This window comes from Bemisia tabaci, chromosome 8 (genome assembly GCF_918797505.1).
Source record: "Bemisia tabaci chromosome 8, PGI_BMITA_v3".
NCBI classification, from domain to species: domain Eukaryota; kingdom Metazoa; phylum Arthropoda; class Insecta; order Hemiptera; family Aleyrodidae; genus Bemisia; species Bemisia tabaci.
Genome location: NC_092800.1, coordinates 13395155 through 13421512, shown reverse-complemented (window position 1 = coordinate 13421512; position 26358 = coordinate 13395155). Strand labels below are relative to the sequence as shown.

Below are 26358 nucleotides of genomic sequence, written 5' to 3'. Positions count from 1 at the left end.
AATTTTAGCGTGTAACCAGGCCATTTCCCCCGACTGCGGCCACCCCATTCATCGATCTAATCTCAGACTGTGAAATGGACGTATTTCAACCAAACATACCTATGTGGAGGTGAGAAATATGGGGTGTGCTCGTTAGTTCTCTGGCCGTAAGAGTGAATGAGAATAATAAAGCGCCAGTGACGTCAGCGGCAATGAAAAAGCGGGGGTTCATCGGGGGGATCCTGGCTTTAACTCATGAGCCCTGTCCACAACGCTCTCTTGCCATGCCCGCGGCTCATGAATCCCGCATTCAGTTGGCACATAGGTCTGTTTGATAGAATGTAAAATCCCGCTTTTCCAATGGACAACTAGACAAGGTACGAATTTAAGCGATCTGATACATGTTTCTTAACCAGAATTTCACTTAGAAAACGATTCACACAACGAAAATTACGGAAACCAACTCCTAACGAAGATATTAACGTTTTTATTTCACATTGGTTACGAGGAATTTGAACTGCCCGCTCACAAGAAACTCAAAACTCTACGTGAGTCAAATCGCCCACTACAACGGTTTCAGCAAGTTTCTCAATCGAGGAATGTTTATTTCCCATCATCTGTTGTTCAAACTATTAGCAATTTGCTATAACTGAGCCAAAGCGTCAAGATTGAGGTTGCCAGATTTTTATATCGCAGAGACTGTCATGATAACGTTTAGCGCGCGATGTGAATCACGTAGAGCATTGAGTTTTCATGAGCGGGTGGTTTGAATTCACGCATTAAGAATCATTAAATATCTTCGTAGGAGTTAATTTCGGTAATTTTCGTTGTGTGCATCGTGTTTTACGTAAAATTTTGGTTAAGAAACATGTATCAGAATGCTGAAATTCGTACCTCATCTAGTGGTCCATTCTTCAAAAGGAATCACGCCCACTTTTACATTGCTTCTTATGCAGCTTTCTAGAGCACACCCCATATTTCTCACCTCCACACAGGTCTGTTTGGTAGAAATACGTCCAAATGAGCTCGGAGTGAATTTGGAGCTGGACTGTTGCCCTGGGAGTCCCGGCTACCGGTAGACTGGCGAGTGTCGAGTCGACCCACGTTGTGCAACTCGGAATGGGCGTCAACTCGAGCGGGACGCGGGGACGCGGGAAAACATAACGAGTTTCCGATTGCAGCAACGGCCCAGCATCCACGTTCACGTCAACTTAGAGGTCGCAAAGGAAGAGTCGCCGTCCACTTCCGTTTTCCAATCTAGAGCTTCATGCAAAATTGTCTTGGGGTCTCAATCTTCGAAAATGGACCACTAGATAAGGTACGAATTTCAGCATTCTGGTACATGTTTCTTAACCAAAATTTCACGTAGCACAACAAAAATTACCAAAATCAACTCCTCACGAAGATATTTAATGATTCTTGATGCGCGAATTCAAACCACCCGCTCATGAAAACTCAATGCTCTACGTGATTCACATCGCGCGCTAAACGTTATCATGACAGTCTCTACGATATAAAAATCTGGCGACCTCAATCTTGACGCTTTGGCTCAGCTGTAGGGAATTGCTTATAGTTTGAACAACACATGGTGGGACATGAACATTGCTCGACTGAGAAGCTTGCTGAAACCGTTGCAGTGCGCGATTTGATTCATGTAGAGCTTTGAGTTTCTTGTGAGCGGGCAGTTCAAATTCCTCGTAACCAATGTGAAATAAAAACGTTAATATCTTCGTTAGGAGTTGGTTTAAGTTATTATCGTTGTGCGAATCGTGCTCTACGTGAAATTCTGACTAAGGAACATGTATCAGACTGCTTAAAGTCGCACCTTGTCTGGTGGTCCATTGTGTGCGAAACTACACTGCCGTGATAGGAATGATACCAAAGTATCCAATAAAACAGGCTGGCTTAAAATCAGTACATTTTCAGTACGTTCCCAGGAAATTCAGTACCTCCCCAACAGAAAAATTCAGTACTTTCTCAGTACCTCCATTTTGACGAAATTCGAAAAATTTCAAAAATTTGAATTTCTCGCTCAAATCGCGACAAAAATGGCTAGAAAAAGAACAAAATTCTGGACCTTCTCGCAGACGTTCAGCACTTTTTCAGTACTTACGGACCGCTCTTGAGAAATCAGTACTATTTCCAGACTTTCCGGAAATTCCGCACTTGTAGACACCCTGGATTTCGAAAATTCGACATTTACTGCTCTCTTCGGTATCACGGCAGAATTGGATTGCATTTTGCAAAAAGGAACCACTAGCATTGCAATGTTGCTAAGATTGTGCGACTTCTTTTGTCTTGGGGGAAAAACCCGATTATCCATTAATAGTTTCTATTTTACTCGCTAAAAACTGTAAATCTAAGACAAAAATTACCATCTAAATTTCATGGTTTTTCACGATTTCCGCAATTTTATTGCAAAAAATGAAGTTGCACAATCTTAGCGTCGTTGCAATGCTAGTGGTTCCTTTTTGTACAATGCAATCCAATTGTCTCTAGAGTTCCTTTATACTGAGAGTCAAGACAATGAGAATCCATTTCTGATTGGTTCCCGTATTTTAGGCCTTCACAGTGTCACAAACGGGAATAAAGATTACATTTTCACCGATTGCAAAGATTATAATCTGGAATGGACCGGGGAATCACGGGTTCGGCAAGGAACAAACGGAATGAGGGAAGGAACGAAAAAAGGAATTCGAGAATGGGCCGATCAAAGATTACGAAAAACGTTCAATTTGTGTAATCTTTATTCCCGTTTGTGACTCCATGAGGGGTGTTGTCTTGACTCTCAGTATAAGGGGACTCTAATTGTCTCTGGGTCTTACAGCAGCAGTTCCGACGTTCGATCTTGCTCCTGATCGTATCGACGACACGCGGATGATATTTCCACGAACAATCGGTACCCGGTGACCTCGGAAAATGACAAAATAAGGAGCTCGTCACGAATTCATGGGCGTCGTGCGAATTGGCAACGCTATGGAACACTCCTCGGCATGCCGCCCACTTCCCTCGGTTCCTTGTCGAGTCCCTGATCCTCGTTCCGGGTTCCGAGTCTCGCTCCAACTCTTCGCTTCTCCGCGCCGACGAGAAAGACTTATTGGTTAGGATCTTAAACTAGCGACTCCACGAGGATTGAGATAAAGCTACGCCGAGAGAAGGTATGAGAACAACACTGGCGGATCCAGCAAATAGGCAACAGTGTATTTTCTCCATTGAAACCTATGGAAATTTATCGACTCTTCTGCCGTGATAGCGAAGAGAGCCGTGAGTGCAAAATTTTCGAAATCGAGTTTTCTTCAAAATTCTTCTGAACTCTTTTAGATGAAATTGCTGTGACAGGTAAAACAGCAAAATTCACCCTAATTTAATGTAAACGAGACGTATGAAAAGGCCGCAAGTGCACAAAAAATGACATGGTTTTCTTCAAGACAGCCGTAGGTGCATGAGAACCAATGAAAACAGTGCTTTCAAGAGGAATGCCGCCCTCATCTGCGGATTTCTAACCTGAAAATGTGTTTGTTGTGTGTCCAACACGCTACCACAAAAGCATGACAAAAGCACGCAGAAGATAGCACTTACGGCTGTCTTGCCTAACAATAACCTAGCATGAAAATGAAAAATACCCTTTTTACGTAATTGAAATAAAATCGGTCGATTTTTTAATCATCCAAACGATTTCTGGGAGTCTTCCGGACGATTAGTGACAATTTTACAAAGGACGGAGGCTTCTTTCAATAAAATGTTCTTATCAGAAGCTTCTGAACCCGTTTTCTCAAAACTTCATTTTTGCACTTACGGCTCTCTTCGCTATCACGGCAGTATTGGTTAGGATCTTAAACTAGCGACTCCACGAGGATTGAGATAAAGCTGCGCCGAGAGAAGGTATAAGAGCAACACTGGCGGATCCAGCAAATAGGCAACAGTGTATTGTCTCCATTGAAACCTATGGAAATTTATCGACTCTTGGAGAGGCCCGGGAGGTGCACTGAAAAAAAATTCTCGGCGTTTTTACCACGTTCCGTTGGTACCTTTACCATCTCACTTTTTTACCAATTATTGATAATTTTACCAAGACAGACTGGTAAGCTTACCTAAATACCGGTATTTTTACTGTTTTTTTTTTCAAGTAAAAATACCACTTTTAGTGGTAATCAATTCCCGGTAACTTTGCCATTTCATCTCGGTAATTCTACCGCAGCCGATAAAAAATATTGGCGTTTTTACCAAGGTCCAGTAAAATTACCGAGAAAGTTCAATAATTTAACAGAGATTTCTCGGTAAAATTACCAATTCCATAAATGGTAATTTTACCAAGAAACAACTGGGATCAAATAAAACCCTGAATTCTTGGTAATTTTACCCTTTTCTTAGTAAATACACGGAGATTTTTTTTTTCAGTGTAGGATATTAAACTAGCGACTCCACGAGGATTGAGATGAATCTCCGCCGAGAGAAGGTATAGGAGCAACACTGGTGGATCCAGCAAATAGGCAACAGTGTATTTTCTCCATTGAAACCTATGGAAATTTATCGATTCTTGGAGAGGCCCGGGAGGTGCTCCGACAAGAATCGATTAATTAGCATGGGTATAAATGGAGGTAATCCGGTGTTGCATAATTGCTGGATCCGCCTCTGAGGAACAAACATCGAGAAATGAAAAAAAAAAATTGCTGGGGTCACTTTGGATGTTTGGCAGAAAACGGACCCAATAGCCCATTGCATGGTAATGAAAAATGACTAAATTTTTGCATTCATGCACTGTTAAAAATCGAGGTGAAAAAGGGTTGCCACATAATTTAGAAAATGAAATTCCCTGACATTTCCTAGATTTCCCTGACACATTTTGGCGAAGTGCCATGACAATTAAAGATATAACAGGGGGTTGAGAAGACATAATTGAAAATATTTATCGGGCAAAAGTTTTTGTTTGAAACTTCGAACCCATTCTAGCAAGCAAATAAAGACGATATAACAAATTTTCCCAGACATTTCCGGGGTTTCCCTGACTTTCAAAATCCCCTAACATTTCCCGGTGTTCCTTGACTGTGGCGACCCTGTCCAGTGTTGTTTTGCTTGTCTCCTGAACTGTCTTTTCTCTTTTTTTTTTTTTTTTAGAGTTGACCTCCTTTCGAAATAAGCGCTTCAATTACGTTAAATTCTACAATCAACTTCAAGTTTAACAAGTTCCAAGATTTTCCGAGGGAAGCCTCGTGCCTCTTGGTATCAAAAGTTCTCTACAGTTACTGAACTTTCCCGGACTTTGCACCCTTCCCGTTTTTTCTCATTTTTTTTCAGAGTTGACATACTTTCGAAATAAGCGCTTCAATTACGTTAAATTCTACAATCAACTTCAAGATTAACAAGTTCAAAGTCTTTCCGGGGGAAGCTTCGTGCCTCTTGGTATCAAAAGTTCTCTACGGTTACTGAACTTTCCCGAACTTTGCACCCTTCCCGTTTTTTCTACTTTTTTCAGAGTTGACATCCTTTCGAAATAAGCGCTTAAATTACGTTAAATTCTACATCAACTTCAAGTTTAACAAGTTCCAAGATTTTCCGAGGGAAGCCTCGTGCTTCTTAGTATCAAAAGTTCTCTCCGGTTACTGAACTTTCCCGGACTTTGCACCCTTTCCTGAAGGGGCGCTACGACGCCGGGATCAAAAGGCTCTCCTTGCACCGTGCCACCCCCATTCCGTCGATGGAATCAGTGGCGTAGCGTGCTTTACGATAATCGATTGATCTGCCATTTGAACCAATGGAAAATAATCTATAGACAGAATGTCCGCAACAAACTCCTAAATAATCGATTCTTTACCATAGCTTCAAATGGGGACATCGATAATCGATCATTCACGCCTCGCCACTAGATGGAGTGTCCATCCCCTCTTCCCTTTCCGCTCCCAAAGGCCATCGAATGTGGAGCATTTCTTTCAGGCTCCATAGGCTTACCACGTGCCCAAATCCGATTTCCAACCCCCCCCCCCCCCTCCGTCAAGGTTAGAATGCACCGGGCAATCGATGGCGCGATTGCGACGGCGACGGGGCGAGTGATTTATCAAACACCCCGTACCGTGTCAGCGGCGATAAAAAAGCCGGCGTCGCACGTCGCGCCGCACAGCGGAGCGAGTCGGTGGAAGAAATTGGACACGATCTGGCAACTTCGAAAGCTTCGAAACGTCGGTGATACGAAAGGTAGAATACTAACACCAAGGTGTCTACTAGACCAGGCTGGCAAAAAATCAGTGCTATTTCGGTACATTCCCGAGAATTTCAGTACCTCCTCAACAGAAAAATTCAGTACTTTTGAGAGGCGGATCTAGCAAATTGGCAACACCGGATTTTCTCCATTTAAGCCTAAGTTAAATAATCGATTCCTTGGAGCACCTAGCCTCTATAAGAATCGATACATTTCCATAAGTTTAAATGGAGACAAACAGCGTTGCCAATTTGCTGGATCTGCCGCCGGCACTGTTTCAGTATCTTCAATGAAAGAAATTTGAAAAATCTGAATTTCCCGCTCGAATTGCGCCAAAAATGACAAAAAGTGAACAAATTCCGGGCCATCTTAAGGAATTTCCGCACTTTTTCAGTACTTCCGGACCGCCCTTAAAAATCAGTACTCTTTCCGGGAGTTCCGGACTTTTAGACACCCTGAACAGTGATTTTATTGGTTCAGTCGTAAAATTCTCTACAAGAAGCACCCTTAAAATGTGATGAGATGAAGATGAAATGTTGAAATTTAAGTTGAAAATGTCATGTCCGACCTCTTCCGATTGGTGGCTCCACTGTGCGGCGCGGAGGAGTCATGCTCGGGAGGCTAATAATGGGAGCTTTTAATTGAACGGCGAGGGACCGGGTCGAACGGTGGATCCGCCACCAGCATCGTTGCCATTTTTGCGAGAAAAATTAAGATTTTTCGCTGGTATCGGGCATTTTTAGTCCGACCATTAATGGAGATGTTGCATGTGTGAGGAATTTGCGATTTGACTGTTGATTCTTATGTAAAAGTTCGCAGAAAACACGATGGTGCCACTGGTTCTCTCTGAAATCAACTCCAAAGCTGAAAAAAAAGCTCTCAAGTTGAGGCCAAAATGGAGGGGATATCTCACGCTATCCTGAGAGTCCACCTCTACATCAAGACGAACTCTCCATGCAAAGATAGGGAGCAAATACATCAGCAGTGATGCCGTGTTCTCAGTTTAAGAGTCCCCAAATAAAGTGGCAGACCTGTCAATGTATTTGGTCCCTATCTTTGCATGGAGAGTTTGTCATTATATAGAGATGGACTCTCAGGATAGCGTGGGATATCCCCTCCATTTTGGCCTCAACTTCAGAGCTTTTTTCGAGCTTGGGAGTTGATTTCAAAGAAAACCAGTGGCGCCATCGTGTTTCTCGCGAACTTTTACATCCTGGTCATTTTGATCATTCTGGTCATAGTATCATCAGGTGTCAGTTGATGATGGTAGCCCGGGTAGCCGCCGAAAAATAACAAATTAGTGAAAGCGTGAGTTTTCCAAAAAAGTTTTTAAAAGTTTTAATACAGCTTTTAGTGTTTTTCAAAAATTTCGATTCTTTAATTAAAAATTGAGCCAGAAATTTTAGTTCCTAATGGCAAAATATAGTCCAGTCTAAAATACAGTGTCTCCGGTGTCGAATCCTGCAGGCGAATTTATTCTTCGAGTGGTGGCAACACTCCAACAGCTCGATGTGTTACCGCATTGTAGAGTGTAGACTCACTGCTCAGTGTTTTCATTCGATAGAGAGAGAATATTCGAGCTTGAAGCTGTGTGTAGGAATCACTAAAAGCTCTATACGATGATCGCGTTTCGTATGCTGTCTACTCGCGACCTCGGAACTAACGACCGAAGCGGCTATTCGTCCGAAGAGTTTTAAATGGTAACATCGCAATAATTGCGATGAATAGATGAGATGAGAGAACAGTAGCATGGAATGCGGTTTCGTTTGGGTAAGAAAGACTCAACGGAAACTCCGGCTGGTAGCGCAGCTTGAAATTCTTTATGGGCGATTTTTTTTTTTTATTTTTTGGGGAGGCGATGGTGCGGAAGCTTTGTCTTTCGGGACAACATTCAACTGCTGACTCAACAGTTGAATGTTGGAGTCCCGAAAGTCAGCCAACTCAACAGTTGAGTTCACCTATCTACCAGGTGGATGTTCAAGAACGTGTTAAGCATTTAGTTTTGCAAACAAGCTAAAGTTAGGGAACTTTGTTTGGTTCATCACGCCACGCTCGTGTCCGCAAGGTAAAGGTATGATGACTTGTAATTGGACTGCATTTTGCAATTAGGAACTATAAATTCCAGCCCGGTTTAAAAACAACGTATGTGCCATTAGTTTACCTATGCACATAAGCGTTTTTTCAGATGAGCCAGACTTTGTAGTTCCAAATTGCAAAATGCAGTCCAATTCGTCTTTTTTCTGACGAGAGAACGTAACTAAATTTCAATTTTGTCAGATTAGTCCGCTTGAATTGCATTTTCAGCGGGAGAATTTTGAGAATTTCTAACTGAAAATTTGTCAGATTTTTCTTCTGGTTTCGTGCAAAAATCAGACAAATTGTCGACGAAAATTGTTCAGGTATATTCGCGTAAAATATTGCATTCCGTCAGTGAATTCGACAACCATGGAATGGAGTTGCGTTCCTTCGTGCGGGAGACGAAGAATGGAGATGTTGCATGTGTGAGGAATTTGCGATTTGACTGTTGATTCTAACGTAAAAGTTCGCGAGAAACACGATGGTGCCGCTGGTTTTCTCTGAAATCATCTCCCAAGCTCAAAAGTAGCTCTCAAGTTGAGGCCAAAGTGGAGGGGATATCCCGCGCTAACCTGAGAGTCCACTTCTACATCAAAACCAACTCTCCATGCAAAGATAGGGAGCAAATACATTAGCAGGGTTGCCGTGTTTTCAGTTTTGGAGTCCTCAAATAAAGTGGCAGCCCTCTCAATGTATTTGCTCCCTATCTTTGCATGGAGAGTTTGTCTTGATGTAGAGGTCAACTCTCAGGGTAGCGTGGGATATCCCCTCCATTTTGGCCTCAACTCGAGAGCTTTTTTTGAGCTTGGGAGTTGATTTCAGAGAAAACCAGCGGCACCATCGTGTTCCTCGCGAACTTTTACAGAAGAATCAACAGTCAAGCCTCAAATTCCTCACACATGCAACATCTCCATTGTCCGAAAGGAAGTGTTGAATCCCCGAAAGTAAAATTTTCCACCTGCCACTAAGAGGTTGCTCGTCCGAAACCAAGAAGCCGAACTTTGCGGCGAGGGGGGGGGGGGGGGTGTCAATTAGAATTTGAATGGACGGATATCGCGTCCCACCGCGCGGCACCGCGACCGGGCGGTGGAGGACTCACCTGCGATGAGCGGTGCGTGTCATCGATCGGTGATAAGGATCTCGAGGCTCATCAAACACCGCCCGCGCGAGGGCCAAGATTCGGCTTCGAGTCGGCGGCGTCGATAAACCGAGAGGATCGCGGCTAATTTTAGCGGCTGACCCGATCTGATCCGGGAGACGACGATGGTGATGAACGATGTCGCGGAAGGGACCGCGGACCCACCCTCCTTCTCGCCCGTGGATGTCGGATTCGATGGCAAAACTATAGAATAGACCGTATTCGATAACAGTTCGATGTATCGTTTGGTTCAAAACAATAGAACATAACCTCAAACCAAACTGAAACTGTAAGGATTTAAGTTGGAAAAGCTGAAAATAAGAAATTTCCTGACAATTTCACTTTACATTGGCAGTTGGTGCTCCAAATAATAAAAAATCTGTTACAAAAGACCCGTTCTCTCAGATTTCTGAATTTTGAGGTTATGTTTATGTTTTGTACCAATCGATATCGATACAATCTCACCCGTTTGATGTATCGAATACGATCTATTCTTTTCTGATCATGACGCTAATTTCGACGAGACCGGGCAGAGACGATCAATGACATGGCGTGCTTTGGGATATATAGATTGATCTGCTATTTAATCCTATGTAAAAGGATCGATAAACAGGGTGTTCGGAGCGAACACTTTCAAAATCGATTCTTTACCATAGCTTCAAATGGGAAAAAATCGATAACACAGCACAACAAATTTCGGGTTTTGGTTTGTCCTTCGAACCAAACCAATTTTTTTCAGTTCCTAGGTGCTAAAGAAGCCCGAAAATGGTCATATTAACTTCAGGAAAATTTTCTGGTCCTCAGGGCGCCGCCATTTTGAATTTTTCAAAATTGAGAAAACCCACGATTAGATTTTTTTTTGAGATGAACCGTTGAGGAGATATTTGCAAAAATGTAATCGTGGGTTTTCTCAATTTTGAAAAATTCGAGATGGCGGCGCCCTGAGAACCAGCAAATTTTCCTGAAGTTAATATGGCCATTTCCGGGCTTCTTTAGCACCTGGGAACTGAAAAAATTGGTTTGGTTCGAAGGACAGAACCCATGTTGACCAGTGTAATCGATCATGCACGCCTCGCCACCGGAGACAATGCATTTTGGAGACCCTGCACTGCTATCTCCTCTATACTGCGAGGCTAAGGAAGAACGCCGTATGAACATTCGAGATTTGCCAAATTTCTCTCGATAAAATGTTGCTTTATGAGAAAAGTCATGAATACTTTTCTTTGAAATTTTCAGACACTTTAGATCAAATTACAAACAAAATTATCTGAGAAATTGAGAGAAAAATATTCACAAATTTTCCTGAAAATTAGTGATTCGTCGAAGGAAATTTGTCATCGCCTGGAGGCTCATACGGCGTTTTCCCTTAGTACGGCAGTGTAATGTAGAAGTTACTTCCGAAATTCAACGCTCATGTTTGCCTTATGATGACTGAATGACCAAAGAGTTGAGAAATTGGATTAACGATCCTAACCTAAATTACAAAAACTCGTCTGGGAAAGTGTCCCCCTGACATTCATCGATCTACATTAGGCGAATTGTATATTTTTTGCTCAACCAGTTGTCAACAACCAGCACTAGGCGAAAAATAGTGTTGCCCTCCAAAATTAACTTATGCCACAGCCACACCCGATTGCGCAGCTTAGGTTCCGCAAGTTTAAATAATCGCGCCGAACACAGTACAATCAGCTTGAAACGCGTATCAGCGCCTATACAAGACTGGAGGAAGAATTTACGCGTTGCGCCTAACACAGTACGGAGTACAGTCGGCGTGGAAAGCATATCAGCGCCTACAAGACCGAGGGAATACTTCACGCATTGCGCCAAACACAGTGCGCTGCGCCGGTGCGTTCGACATGGAGCGCGTATTAGCGCCTACAAGACTGCCTGAATACTTCACGCATTGCGCGTACGCCACGGTGCACATTTCAATCGTTGAATATTCGTATTTTCTCGGTGTTAGACCTACCGCCCGCGATGTACACAATTTCCGACCAGTGTTCACCGCGAGCCTGCCGTCCCAGAATCCAAGGATCGCTGAGATTTTGCATTCCTAAATAGTACCTTAGTTTACAAGAACTGATAATTTAGTCTGCTTGATAGAGTCTGCTAGATTGATAGGGCGAGGTCTCTGAGAGATATTGTCTCTGTTCTAGATGGCAACGCCTGAGCGTCGTCTGTTTAACATACGTTAGAATGGACGGAAAACAGTGTTGCCAACTTGCAAGCATCACTGCTGGCGCACTCTCGCGGCGGGACAAGGCGAGGAAAAATCAGAAATTACATTAAAACATCGCGACGGAAGTACTTATCGATTGAGTTGGAACCCTCGGGACTCCCCGGACGTAAAGGACACACTAAAAAAGGGTAACAACGCGAGAGGGAGGGGGTGGGATCGCAGGGCAGGGTTTAACAACGACGAGGGATTACAAGGGGCCGATAGAGGTCAGCCAAATAATAACAGGTGTACGCTTTTTACGTAGCTACCGTGAGAGCTTAAACCCAAACGGCGGGGTTACTCGCTGACAAGACGTTATGACTCATGTTCGCAGGGACTATCTTCTACAGGGTGATTCAAAAGTCCCACGCCACTGGTATTACCTGCGGAGTTCTTGCTTTTACGGCTTTTTAAGGTTTATTTAAGACCACCCCTCTCCAGAACAGGCTGCCTGGCAATTTTCAAATAAAAAATTATCTGACATTCCCTGATTTCCCGGACAAAAACGGCCAAAAACCGGGGAAAATTTAAAATTCACTGACAGACGGAGAAAATGATGCCCTGACATTCCCTTAAAAAAACGAAAAATATTCCTAATTTTTCGACGCGGTTGAACTGACTACATGTTATCATGTTTTAGGAATATAATGTAATAAATACAGCAAAATATATGGAACCTACCTAAACTTATACGAGAGATTATAGCCTAAATTTTAAAACTTAAAAGACATTAGCAGAAATTCTGGTAGAAATTTTGGTGTAAATCTCCGTGAGAGTGAAATTACGGAGACATTTTCCGAAAAATTCGAATTATTCGATTTCCTTGACACGAAAATAGCTTGCAAAATAACATTTCCGGACATGCCCAATTTTGCGGATTCCCTGACATTTTCCTTGAGTACCCCAACACAAAAAAGATGTCCTGACATTTTCCGGTTTCCCAGGTTTTCTCGTTCGCTAGACACCCTAAAGAAGCTCGCACCTAATAACTTGGACGGTAGGGCGGCCCCACGGAAGAAATTAAATTGCTGATTTAACAATTCAATTGCTAAAACAAGTTGGTTTTTGCAATCGCTAGCGATAGCAATATTCGTCATGGGAACTTTTGCTTCTGGGATATGAAAATTTTAAGGTACAGTTCGTTTGTAGTATCTTCAGAATTGAAGGGGCTATGTAATTTTGTGTCGACATCTCTTTTTTAACATTTTTAATTTTTTTTCTTTGCATACAAGAAAGCTGTTATTTACCAATGATTTATTTTCGTTGGATTATGTATGGTTTTTGGAAGTTAACGCATTTAACTTTCAGTTTCGTTTTTTCGGCGTAAAGTATGATATTTTTACTCTACGCATATGCCCGAATACGCATCATAACGACGGTGAAACTACCAAACCACGTATCTCGTTTGCGGTGTTTAAAAATCTCCGCTCACATTTTATTTTTTTGAAGTAGACCAAATCAATATCATTCCTTAAAATTTTCACAGAATTTTCTCCGCACGAAGAGGAAAAATCACGGAAATTTTCAAGACTGGACGTTAAGTAGCTTTTCATTTAAAAAATAAAGTATGACAGGAAGTCTGCGACGTCGCAAACCGAGATACGTGGTTTGGTAGTTTCACCGTCGATAAGTGACCTATGTGCTTCCTAAGTTGCCATTTTTTTCATTCAAATAGATGTAACCGAAATGTTAGATGTGTACTACCTATACTACTTTCATGTCATTGCTTTATTTATTTATTTACTTTTTGCGTAGGTATAAATTGTTATTTTTTGCTGAATTTTGGAGAAAATATTGCTTTAAGAACGTGGAATGTAAATTAATTTTATTGAAAAAAGAAAATACCATCATTAATTTGGGCGAACAGAGAAAATATACATCAATATTTGGGTCAACATCTCCCTGATTATATAAAGGATGAATATATTAGTATTTCTGTATCAAAAAACTTAGCTTTTGTCTTCAGAGATACGATGATTCTAGTCCCAGTCAATTTGTTTTATTGAAAAAACAAAAAAACAAAAAATAAATAAAAAAAAAAAAAAACAACTGAAATGTTAGACATACTATTTTCATGTCTTTCTATTTGTATCAATAGGTACTTTTTGCTTAACTTACGAACGTTGAATGCAAATTAACTTTATTGAAAAAAGAAAATAACGTCATTAATTTGGGGGAACATGTGGCTGATTATATGAAGGAGGTATATTCCAGTATTTTTGTTTAACATATTAACTCACGAGAAAATGTTCGTACATTTATCATCTACTATTAATTATTTTTTGATGATTAGTCTAAAACATTCAATACAACCATTAAAAAGTAGTTCCCATCGTCGGGTATCGAACTCCCGATCGCCGGGTGCCCGCACCTAATCAAAAATACGAGGCGGTTTAGTCAACTAGGCTATAACGGATCCACGTGAGCGAGAGTAAAAATAGCATTTAAAAGACTCGGGCAATGGGCGGGACTTATCACAAGAGACCTTGACTGCTTTTGGAATATGAAGCGCATTGCTGTAGGAGCCATGGTTCGCACTGTTTTAATGCGTCTCGAGGTTCATCCCAGCATGCATTCCGATCGCGGCAGTTGAGCTAAGGCAATATTTGCGTATCCATGAATTAAATCAATCAATCGAGCTCTGATTTTGACTTCTTTATCCGTAACGAGTCCTCCAGAACAATTTTCCACCTTGTACGATGGTTATTATTTCTTTACTTCTATTTTTCAAATTTGAGGTGGGATAATGGCGGCTTCTCAAGAACACCGAGGTAGGCGATCTTTTGCACCAACGAACAGAAAACTGATGGCGAAAAATAACCAATCAGAACCTCCCAAAAAAAAGAATTTGCCCAAAAACGGAACTTCGTGGTTCTGCGCAGATTTACCAGTCAGACACGACATCTCAAGGTGGAAAAAAACTCGCTGAAAGCGAATTTTAGCAAATCAACACAACTTGACGTAGAGACATGATTGGCTAAAAAATACAACGGTTTTTGATACATCGGAAAATCAACCAAAAATCGGAGACTGGGCGAAACGCTCAAGGTCGCAGAGGTATAGGGAATCCCATAGCGATAGCAACGGAACGATCGTAATATCATGGGGAACTCCGTTCCCATGACAAAAAGTGACTGCAATGTTTCAACGTAGATTTTACAACAAAAAAAAATGCCACTTTAAACACTATTGTAAACTACTTAATTTAACAACGGGGGTGGTTAAAGTAGCATTTTGGGCGCTTCTGGGTACCAGATGCGCCCTTTCCAACCGTTCGACTCCCCCGATGTAACATGTACTATACTACATGCCCTTTTGCCTTATGGGTAATGACGCCATTCTGGTACACCCGGGAAAATTTGATTTTTTTCTGCATCTGGTACTCGTAAAAGTTTTCGTGAAGTGTTTTGCTTTTAAGCATAACAATCTCGCACGGACGTATTACCTGGTTAAAGTATTTTAGGGCCTCCTTATGCTTTAAATACTTATATCCGAGGCAGTACTTTCAGATCGATTTGAAAATATTACGAACAGTCACGTGATCTCTTCATTTTAGTGACGTATTACTGTGCTACTTTGTGATTGGTTCATTTTCTTGGCGCAGCATCGACACGTCAGCTGTTTGCGGCATTGAGCGGAAGGTTTAAGGTTATGTCATGGACCAAGAGAATGAATAAGGACCCCCAACTCCAGTTAGCGGAGACATTAGCGCTGCCTGCGTTCACGCCGTGAATATGGATGGGTCCAGCCAGCGCCGATGTCACCGCCGGCCGGCCGGTCCCTCTCTTCCCCGCGACCCGCGCTTCCCCTCCCCATTGCTGAACTCCTCTTCACGCGGCCCCGCTCCCCCGCGACCTGCGCGCCCTACCTCGCGGCGTCGCGACGCCGCTGTCCGCTAGATTGCGTTGACGCACCAGCTTTAGAGGTTCCGCCGCTCTTTCCCGTCGTCTGATTTACAGTGAATCCTTTATGTTTCCATTCGCCACCGACTAAATTCATCACAAAGTGCTTGTGGAAAGTTTCAGGTCTTCGCGGTCGATCTGAAGTTTTGAAGGATTTTGCGGTTAAAGAATCCCACTTTAAATTCCAGCTTCGTCAGTCTTCGGGTACATAAGTTGGTAGTAATATGCTTTGACAAAGAAGCGCCCTTCAACGCTTGGGCGTTGGAACTGCTTGTTTGTGTTGTGAATGATCTACATTGAAATATTGCAGTCACTGTTTTTAGCAATTGAATTGTTAAATCAGCAATTTAATTTTTTCCGCGAAACCAGAACCTGTTTCAACATTTTCAAGGATTCGTGAACGAGCTGTCGACACCAAGGTTTTAAAAATGACTCGGCCGTTACGGCGATAATTGGGAAAGAAAGGGAATGTCGTTAATGAAAGTTTCGCGGGTGCTTGGGGGAGTCCCTACGTTGAGATTGAGGTGCGATGGAGAGGTGTTTTTGTCGTGCTTCCTGACAGTAAGAATAGAATAAATCCAGAGTGAATGAAATTGCGACGATAAACATGCAAGCTCCGAGCTGCAGTCAATTTGTTTCCTTCATTCTAAAAATAGGGGGATCCCATTTAAAGCATTGGTGCGAATGAAGTTTAAAAAGATACTCCCTGCTTAAACATGCAGGGCGTCTAGTTTTTTTTTTTCCTTCTGGGAAATCCTGATGAAATCCTGATTTTTGACTGCTAAGTCCCGATTTCATAATTTTTCCAAATCCCGATTTTTTGCGGAGAAAAATTAGGCAAATATAACTTCTCAAAAATAGCTATATAAAGAAAAATCCGATCAGACGGCCGACTTTACTCAAATCCTGATTTTACGACCGATTTTTCCTCAAATCCTGATAAAGTCGGGATTAATTCCTGACTGACCTCAAATCCTGATAGAATTGGGAAAATCTTGATGCTAGACACCCTGCACATCTCAGAATCACTTGACGTGCAAACTGCTATACTAAGGAAAAACGCCGTTTGAACCTCCAGGTGTTGCCAGATTTTCTTTGATAAAATACAAATTTATCGGGGAAATATAGTAAATGTTTTTCTTCTAGTTTTTCGGAATATTTCGTTCGCAATTTAATCTAAAATATCTGCAAATTTTAAGGAAAAATATACGGTGCTAGGTCATTTTTCCTAAAAAAAATTTTCCTACATCAGGTTTTCCTAATCCTTTTTTCCTACTCGTTTTTCGTCCTATTACAGTAAGTCCTACGAGTGAGATGTCCCACTGGCTTTTTTTCTAAGGGTATTTGTCCTAATAATCCAATAATAATTGAAACGTAAACATGAGTAGAGTAGAGGGAAATTTTTCAGAAAGAGTAAAGTTTTCTCAGCGACCCGAATATAAACGCGTGAACAGGAGACATCACAAGCTGAGCTTTCTATACCCTCAATATAAGGAGGAGGATGAAGCTCCACTACTTACGGGCATGCGGTCACACAACTTTAACTTGTGAGGTACCTATGTTGTTTTTTTTTTACTTTCTCGATCCCCTAGTTTTAAAATTGAATTTAGGACAAATGCTCCTAGGAAAAAAGCCAGTAGGACATCTCACTCGTAGGAGTAACTGTGATGGAACAAAAAACGAGTAGGAAAAAAGTATCAGGAAAAATTGCAGTAGGAAAAAATGTTTTAGGAAAAATGACTTGCCACCAAATATAGGTACATAAAATCATACAAATGCAATTTGCGAGGAGTTTTGCAACATTCAAATGGAGTTACGTTCTTTCGCGAAGGAAACGAATTGATGTGGGATATGAGCCCCAAGGCAGCCTTAAAAGAGGGCAATAACACTCATGTTAGCTCTTTCCGATGGACGCCTAGATTGTTGTGACTGTGACTCATGTCTTCCTCTCCCCATGCCTCTTACGTACCAGAGAATTGCGTGTCAACTCGTCGGAAACACGCGGTAGGTTAGGGTCAAGTTGGCTGTATTGGGCAGTGGCGTGGCGTGCTTTGCGATATATCGATTGATACGCCACTCAAACCTATGAAAAAAGATCGATTATCAGGGTGTTCGCAGCAAACACCTTGGTAATCGATTCTTTACCATAGCTTCAAACGGCGATAAATCGATAATCGATCCTTCACGCCACGCCACTGGTTGGCTGTGTTGGGGGATAGCTCTCGCTCGGAAAGTTGCGTGGGACTTGAGGAAGGGAGAAAAATAGGAAAGAATAAAGAAATAAACTTCTGTCTCAATGTTCTCATATTTTACTCTTTCTTTAGTTTTAGATTTTCCGTTTAAAATCTCTGATTCCACGCATAGCTATGCTTTAGCGATTATCGATATTTTTTATTTAAAACTATGATAAAAAAAATCTATTATAGAAGGTGTTCGTTGCGAATACCCTGTCAGGGTTGCCACAGAATTTAGAGAATGAAATTCCCTGGCAATTGAAGATAAGCCAGATGGTTAGAAGGACGTAGTTAGAAATAGTTTCAGGCATTTGTTGTTTGAAACTTCAAACTCATTCTAGAAAGCAAAGAAAGATGAAGTGACAATTTTTTTTTTTTGACACTTATGTCAGTTTCCCTGACATTTCCCAGTTTTTCTTGACTGTGGCAACCCTGTTTGTCGATCGAACCTATACCCTTCTGATTATTTGTCCAAAATTTAAGAATTCTAAAATAGAAAAAAAGTTTAAGTCATGGTGTCTGGTTTTCTTGGCAAAGCTCATTCCCTGATTTTCCCTGATTTTCCCTGATTTTCAGGAGCTCATTCCGCGATGAGAAACCGAAGTTTTCTTCCACTTCCTGGGATTTTCTTGGGGAAAGGAATATAATTTTCCAGAGTTTCAGATATGAATATCGATTTTAATTAATCTGTGGCGCACGTCAGATTAGACCGCCACATTTGAAAACGAAATGATCCCTGGGTGGTTGGAGAAGAGATTCCCGGTTCTGGAACAGATTCCCTGATTTTCCCGGTAAATTTTCGTTCCCTGATGAATCCCGGTTTTTAAAGAACTAGACATCATGGTTTAAGTGAGTATATTCAAGGAATTTTCGAGTTTCAGTGCCAAATCGTGAATGGTCGATTATCGATATTTTCCCATTTGAAGCTGTAGTACCTATCGTAAAAAATCTCTCATAAATGTGTTTGTCGTGAACACCCTGTTGATCGATACTTTGCCATGGGTTTAAACGGCTGATCAATCGATGGATCGCAATTTTAAGGCATGACGAGCCCTTTCCGAGCCGCGGAAGTCACGGCCGGTGTTCGAAACTCACCTTTGAGTTTTAGGAGCCATGTGGCGCATCAAGCCTGATTTTTAGGCGTCATTGAAGATTTTTTAGGGGCCAAATTGACTTTTAGCCCATATATTACGGCGCATTTAGCGAAAAGTTAGATGTAAAATGTTTCCGTCACAGAACTAGTAAGTAGCTGTAACTTGAGGAAGACAAAAGCACTAAGAATGAAATCGTGAAGAACAGAAAAAGTAAGCTTTCACTTGTAGTGCTGAAAATTCTGAGTTTTTCCAATTCAAATAGATTTGTTTTTCTTTCTTTATGTGACTTCCTGTGAAAATCCAGATTTTGAGGGGGCAATTTTTAGGGGCTACTTTGGCGCAGAGCCTTCATTTTTTAGGCGCCATGACCGATTTTTTCGGCGCATTTGGCGCCTGTGAGTTCCGAACACTGCTTCTGATTATTTGTCCAAAATTTAAGAATTCTAAAATAGAAAAAAAGTTTAAGAGGGTATATTCAAGGAATTTTCGAGTTTCGGTGCCAAATCATGAACGGTCGATTATCGATATTTTCCCATTTGCAGCTGTACCTATAGTACAAAATCTCTTATAAATGTGTTTGTCGCGAACACCCTGCACTGGAAAAAAAAAACACATTGGATCTAGAGTCCAGACTCTTTAAAACATCGACATGAAAAATACTCTTGATTCAATCAGATTTAAGCTTAGATCAAGAACCAAACCTCTTAATTTGAGCGGATTTCCTTTCGATTTAAGCTTAAATTTGCTTGAATCAAGAGTCCTTTTTCTTGTCAATGTTTTCAAGAGTCTGGACTCCAGAGTCAGGTTTTTCTCCAGTGTGTTATTGACTGATTTTTGCGTGATTAGAGCAGGGTTGGAACTTGTGAAACATTTCAAAATTACTTGAATTTTCCTCGACTACGTTGAGCAAAATACCCTGTGTTTCCCTTCGTAAAAATTTGGAATGGCAAAGTCCTGATTTCTTATTTTTTGTTCTCGACTACGAGTCCTTTTTCTTGTCAATGTTTTCAAGCAGTATTCGAAACTCACAGGCGCCAACGCGCCAAATGCGCGTAAAAAATCGGACATGGCGCCTAAAAATGAAGGCTCTGCGCCAACGTGGCCCCTAAAAATTGCCCCCTAAAAATCTGAATTTTCATATTAGGTGATTATTCGAAATTTTCAGCACCACAAGGAAAGCTTTTTCTATTCTTCACGATTTCATCATTTGCGGTTTTGTCTTCCCCGAGTTACAGCTACTCACAAGTTCTGTTACGAAGACATCTTGCGTCTAACTTTTCACTAAATGCGCTGTGATACGTAGGCAAAAAGTCAATTCGGCCCCTAACAAATCTTCGATGGCGCCTAAAAATCGGGCTTGATGCGCCGCGTGGCACCTAAAAGGCAAATGTGAGTTTCGAACTCTGTTTTCAAGAGTCTGGACTCTAGATCCAATGTGTTTTTTTTCCAGTGTGTTGATCGATACTTTTCCACGGGTTTTAAACGGTAGATCAATCGATGGATCGCAATTTCGAGGCATAACGAGCCCTTCCCGAGCCGCGGAGGTCACGGCGAGCGTGCGATTCCCGGTCAGGGAGCCGGGCTCCCATTTCGATTCCCGATTCCCGGGCGGTCCCGTTGCGGGGTTCCGGGGGCGTCGGACGACGGAGCCGCCATAACAATGAGCTCCTGCAACTCGATTTCCATGCCGCCGCCGCTGGACGCGGTCGCGGCGGCTCGAAAATTTGGACGCGAGTCAATTGAGCCGAGTAGCGAACCCGGGGAAAGAATGCCCGCTGCCCGCCCGCTTAAAACAATCCCAACGTGGATGAGTGTAATCCCACCGCGGTTGCCGAACCGGCATCTTGAACGAGAAGAAAAATGGCAAAGGGTGTGTAGTTCTTTTCATGTTGAGAAATCCTGATTTGTCCTGATTTTTGACTGCTGAATCCTGATTTTTTACTGCTAAATCCTGATTTGTCCTGATTTTTGACTGCTAAATCTTGATTTCATGATTCTTCCAAATCCTGATTTTTGCGTAGAAAAATTAATATTTCCGTACTTATAAGCGTAGGTATGCGAAAGCAGAACTCCAGAATTTCGGATGGCCGATTTTTCTCTAATCCTGATTTTACGACCGATTTGTCCTCAAATCCTGATGAAATCGGGATTTGATCCTGATTTGTCCTGATTTTTGACTGCTGAATCCTGATTTGTCCTGATTTTTGACCGCTAAATCCTGATTTGTCCTGATTTTTGACTGCTAAATCTTGATTTCATGATTTTTCCAAATCCTGATTTTTGCGGAGAAAAATTAATATTTACGTACTTATAAGCGTAGGTATGCGAAAGCAGAACTCCAGAATTTCGGATGGCCGATTTTTCTCTAATCCTGATTTTACGACCGATTTGTCCTCAAATCCTGATGAAATCGGGATTTGATCCTGATTTGTCCTGATTTTTGACTGCTGAATCCTGATTCCAAAATTTTTCCAAATCCTGATCAAATCTTTATTTTTTGCGGAGAAAAATTAAAATTTCTGCAAAAGCGTGTTCGAAAGCAGAACTCTCGAATTTCAGCGTCGGACTTTTCTCTAATCTGATTTTACGACCGATTTTTCCTCAAATCCAAATGAAATCAGGATTAAATCCTGATTATTGACTGCTGAATCCTGATTTTTGACTGCTGAATCCTGATTTCATGATTTTTCCAAATCCTGATCAAATCTTAATTTTTTGCGGAGAAAAATTAAAATATCTGCAAAAGCATGTTCGAAAGCAGAACTCTCGAATTTCAGCGTCCGACTTTTCTCTGATTCTGATTTTATCACAGATTTTTCCTCAAATCCTGATGAAATCGGGATTGAATCCTGATTGACCACAAATCCTGATAGAATCGGGAAAATTCTGATACTAGACACCCTACATACCCCAGAATCACTTGACCTGCATGCTACCATACTAAGGAAAAACGCCGTATGAGCCTCCAGGCGTTGCCAGTTTTTCTCTGATAAAATACGAATTTATCGGGAAAATAGTGACGGTTTTTCTTCCAATTTTTCGGAATATTTCGTTCGCAATTAAATCTAAAATAACTGCAAATTTTAAGGAAAAATAAACGTGTAATAATACAAATGCAATTTGCGAGGAGAAATTTTGCAACATTCAAATGGAGTTACGTTCCTTCGTGAAGGAAACGAAGAGATGTCACATCAAATCAACCTGAAGCGCATCAATCAACAGTTGGACGTATTTATGCTAAATGGAACTATGTGCAAGTGGAAGATGGGGTGTGCTCGTTCGTGGTGGGCCCATAAGAATGAATGGGAAATATAAAGCGCCAGTGACGTCAGAGGCAACGACGAGAGAAACGACGATCAACGACACGGTCTTCAACTCATGAGCTCTGTCCACAAGGCTCTTGTCACATGCCCACGGCTCACGAGTTAGCGCTCAGTTCCTTTTGATTTAATTGAAAATCCCGCTTTTCCATTTTCTCAAAAGGAACTATATCCACTTATACATTGTTCTTTATCCGGCTTCCACGAGCACACCCCATCTTTCCAATTGCATATAGTTCCTTTCAGCATAAATCCATCCAGTTGGCCCATTATTAAAGACTAGAATTTCTATTGAATGGCGCTGTTTCTCGACAAGACTTCGGTCCATTTTCTTCTTACCCCCGTTCTGCACGTGAAAGTGAATGGAGATGCTGCTTGTGTGGGGAATTAGCGATTTGACTGATGATTATATTGTAAAAGTTCGCGAGAAACACGATGATGTCACTGGTTTCCTCTGAAATCATCTTCCAAGCTCAAAAAAGCTCTCAAGTTGAGGCCAAAATGGAGGGGATATCCCACCTTACCCTGAGATTCCACGTCTACATCAAGACCAACTCTCCATGCAAAGATAGGGAGCAAATACATTAGCAGTGATGCCGTGTTTTCAGTTGGACTACATTTTGCAATTTGGAACTATAAATTCTAGCCCGGTTTAAAAACAACGTACGTGCCATTCGTTTCCCTATGCGTATCAGTGTTTTTCCAGAAGAGCCAGAAGTTATAGTTCCAAATTGAAAAAAGCAGTCCAGTTTTAGAGTCCCCAAAAAGTGGCAGCCCCGTCAATGTAATTGCTCCCTATCTTTGCATGGAGAGTTTGTCTTGATGCAGAGGTGGACTCTCAGGATAGCGTAGGTTATCCCCTCCATTTTGGCCTCAACTTGAGAGCTTTTTTTGAGCTTGGGAGTTGATTCCAGAGAAAACCAGTGGCACCATCGTGTTTCTCGCGAACTTTTACAAAGGAATCAACAGTCAAACCGCAAATTCCTCACACAAGCATCATTTCCATTGTACGCATTTGTGATGCAGGAGCAACGATTTGGCAGACCGGCGCGACTTCATTTCGCTCCGCGACGGAGATAGGTCTTGAGACGCTGTCCAGATCCGCGCGAACTTTCACACTCCACTCTAACCTGTTTATTCGATTTACAAACGGCGAACTGAATGGGTGCCGGCACGATGCCCTGGCTCGGCGCCTATGGAGATCGTAGTTTGACTCGACCCCTGGGTTTTGAGCTGGATCTGGGGCCGGAATGGGCAAGCATCGTGGTATGGAGCAAATTTCAGTCGAATACTACACAGCAAGAAAAAGTAACCAATACTTTGTGCACTGCGTGGAAAAAGAAGTCGCTTGGATCTGGAGTCTTGACCAGGGCCGGATTTACCAATAGGCTGCATAGACTATAGCCTAGGGCGCAACATTCCGAGGGGCGCAAAATTTTTGAGAATTTATTAAAAAACGTGACTTATTGAGAAATGTCTACGTTGTGGTTGACAAATTTATTTCCTCGCGTGTCACTCATATCGTCGCTCATCTGACGTAAGGACGTATCTCGATTTCGACGTGAGCCCTAGAAAGCATGGAGTTATATGGAGAACAGGGTTCATGTGGAAATCGAGATACGCCCTTACGTCAGAGGAGCGACGATATAAGCACACGGGCACGAGCTACTATAGCTCCACACCTTTGCATGGAGAGTTTGACTTGATGTGGAGGTGGACTCTCAGAGTAGCGTGGGCCTCCCTATTAAGGCCTCAACTTTGAGAGCTTTTTAGAGCTTTGGAGTCGATTTCTAAGAAAACCAGTGGCACCATCGTATTTCCTGTGGAATTTTACTCTAGGAACAGTACTTAAATCGCAAATTCCTGACACATTCAACGGCAGGGTGCCTAGCAATTTTCAAAAAAAAAAAAAAAAATTCCATGACATTTCCCAGATTCCCCTTCCAAAAACGGCCAGGAAAACGGGGGAGAAATTTAAATTCCCTGAAATTTTCCTGACAAAATGGAAAAATATTCCTAATTTTTCGACACGGCTGAACTGATTAGGGGTAGGCAAAATTTTTTACATGTCTTAGGAATAGAATGAATAAATAGAGCAAAATATATGTTTCCTAAACTTATGAGAGATATTTTTGCCTCGATTTTAAAATTTAAAAGGTATCAACAGAACTTCCGGTAGAAATCTTCGCAAGGTAAAATTTGCGATGCATTTTCCGGAAAATTCGCGTATTTCGATTTCCCTGACGTTATCCTGACACGAGAATCGCTCGCAAAATCGAATTCCCTGACATGCCGAATTATTGCGGCCAGTCCCTGAAGTTTTCCCTGAATTTCCTGACATTTTCCGGTTTTCCAGGTCGCTAAGTACCCTGCATTAAGGCCTCAACTTTGAGAGCTTTTTTTGAGCTTTGGAGTCGATTTCTGAGAAAACCAGTGGCACCATCGTGGTTCATGTGGAATTTTACTCTAGAAAAAGTACTTAAATCGCAGATTCCTGACACATGCAAGAGCTCCACTTCCGGACTGATAGACACCCTGCTAGGCCGAACAGCCTGCGACTTCGATAAATATCGATTTTGCCACACAGATTTAAGTAGAGTCCCTTTATACTGAGAGTCAAGACAACACCCCCTCATGGAGTCACAAACGGGAATAAAGATTACAGAAATTGAACGTCTTTTGCGATCTTTGATCGGCCCATTCTCAAATTCCTTTCTCCGCTCCTTCTCTCATTCCGTTTGTTCCTTTCCGAACCCGTAATTCCTTGGTCCATTCCAGATCATAATCTCTGCAATCGGTGAAAATGTAATCTTTATTCCCGTTTGTGACACCGTGAAGGCCTAAAATACGGGAACCAATCAGAAATGGATTCACATTGTCTTGACTTTCAGTATAAAGGGACTCTAGATATAAGTAAAGGGTCAAAACCCAGTGGCGCCATCTGGGGACGATCGGCCCCGGTCCGAGATGCAAAACACGTGAGGCTCGAGTGGCCGGTCCTGACGAAGACGTTGAGAGACCGGTCGAGGCGTGTTTTAAGATGGCCGCGCGGCGCGGCGATTTCTGTCCGATGCGATGCCCCCGCCCGGGGCGTCGTGACGCCCAACGCGCGCGGCAACGACCGCGGAGCATCGCGACGCGAGGCGCCGCGGCGTGCCAACTTGGCCGCACGCTCCGGACTTCCTGAAATTTCACCGCCCCCACCCCCGGCCCACCACCCCTTCATCTCACCTTTTAGCCGCATTCCGACCGGGGCAGATCGCGGGACGCCACACTCGTGGGCAAAAGAATGACGCCCTGTGGGACTATCCCAGCGGGCTGATTAGTGAAATGGAGATGTTGCATGTGTGAGGAATTTGCGATTTGACAGTTGATTCTTCTGTAAAAGTTTGCGAGAAACATGATGTTGCCACTGGTTTTCTCTGAAATCAACTCCCAAGCTCAAAAAAAGCTCTCAAGTTGAGGCCAAAATGGAGGGGATATCCCACGCTATCCTGAGAGTCCACCTCTATATCAAGACAAACTCTCCATGCAATGATAGGGAGCAAATACATTGACAGGGTTGCCGTGTTTTCAGTTTTAGAGTCCCAAAATAAAAAGGCAGCCCTGTCAATGCATTTGCTCCATATCTTTGCATGGAGAGTTTGTCTTGATGTAGAGGTGGACTCTCAGGACAGCGTGGGATATCCCCTCCATTTTGACCTCAACTCGAGAGCTTTTTTTGAGCTTGGGAGTTGATTTCTCAGAGAAAACCTGTGGCACCATCGTGTTCCTCGCGAACTTTTACAATAGAATCGACTCTCAAATCGCAAATTCCTCACACATGCAACATCTCCATTGGCGGCGTTATGTGTTTCCCACCACATGTTTTTTTTTTTTCAACGAGGGAAACACATCCGTTGAATTCGGCATGATTTTTCATTCCGTGCCTCGATAGTTTGAAATATTATGCGCAACAAATATTTGATACATACTAGACAACTTCTTCAGCGGACAACAAAAGAAGTGAGTGTGTCTAAAATTTTCGTGTTTGCGAAACGGACATGCATTGAGCGCGAACAATTGCATTCAGACGTTGCCATCAAGAACAGAGACAATATCTCTTAGAGACCTCGCCCTATCAATCTAGCAGACTCTATCATGCAGACTAAATTTTCAGTTCCTGTAAACTAAGGTACCATTCAGAGATGCAAAATCTCAGCGA

The 26358-nt window shown here is 42.2% G+C and overlaps 1 protein-coding gene across 1 annotated transcript in view; it reads right to left on the bottom strand.

Annotated features, from left to right (window-relative positions):
- Klp10A (kinesin-like protein 10A) overlaps nt 1-26358 on the bottom strand; it is a 153508-nt gene that overhangs the window by 122902 nt on the left and 4248 nt on the right. The window lies entirely within an intron of this gene.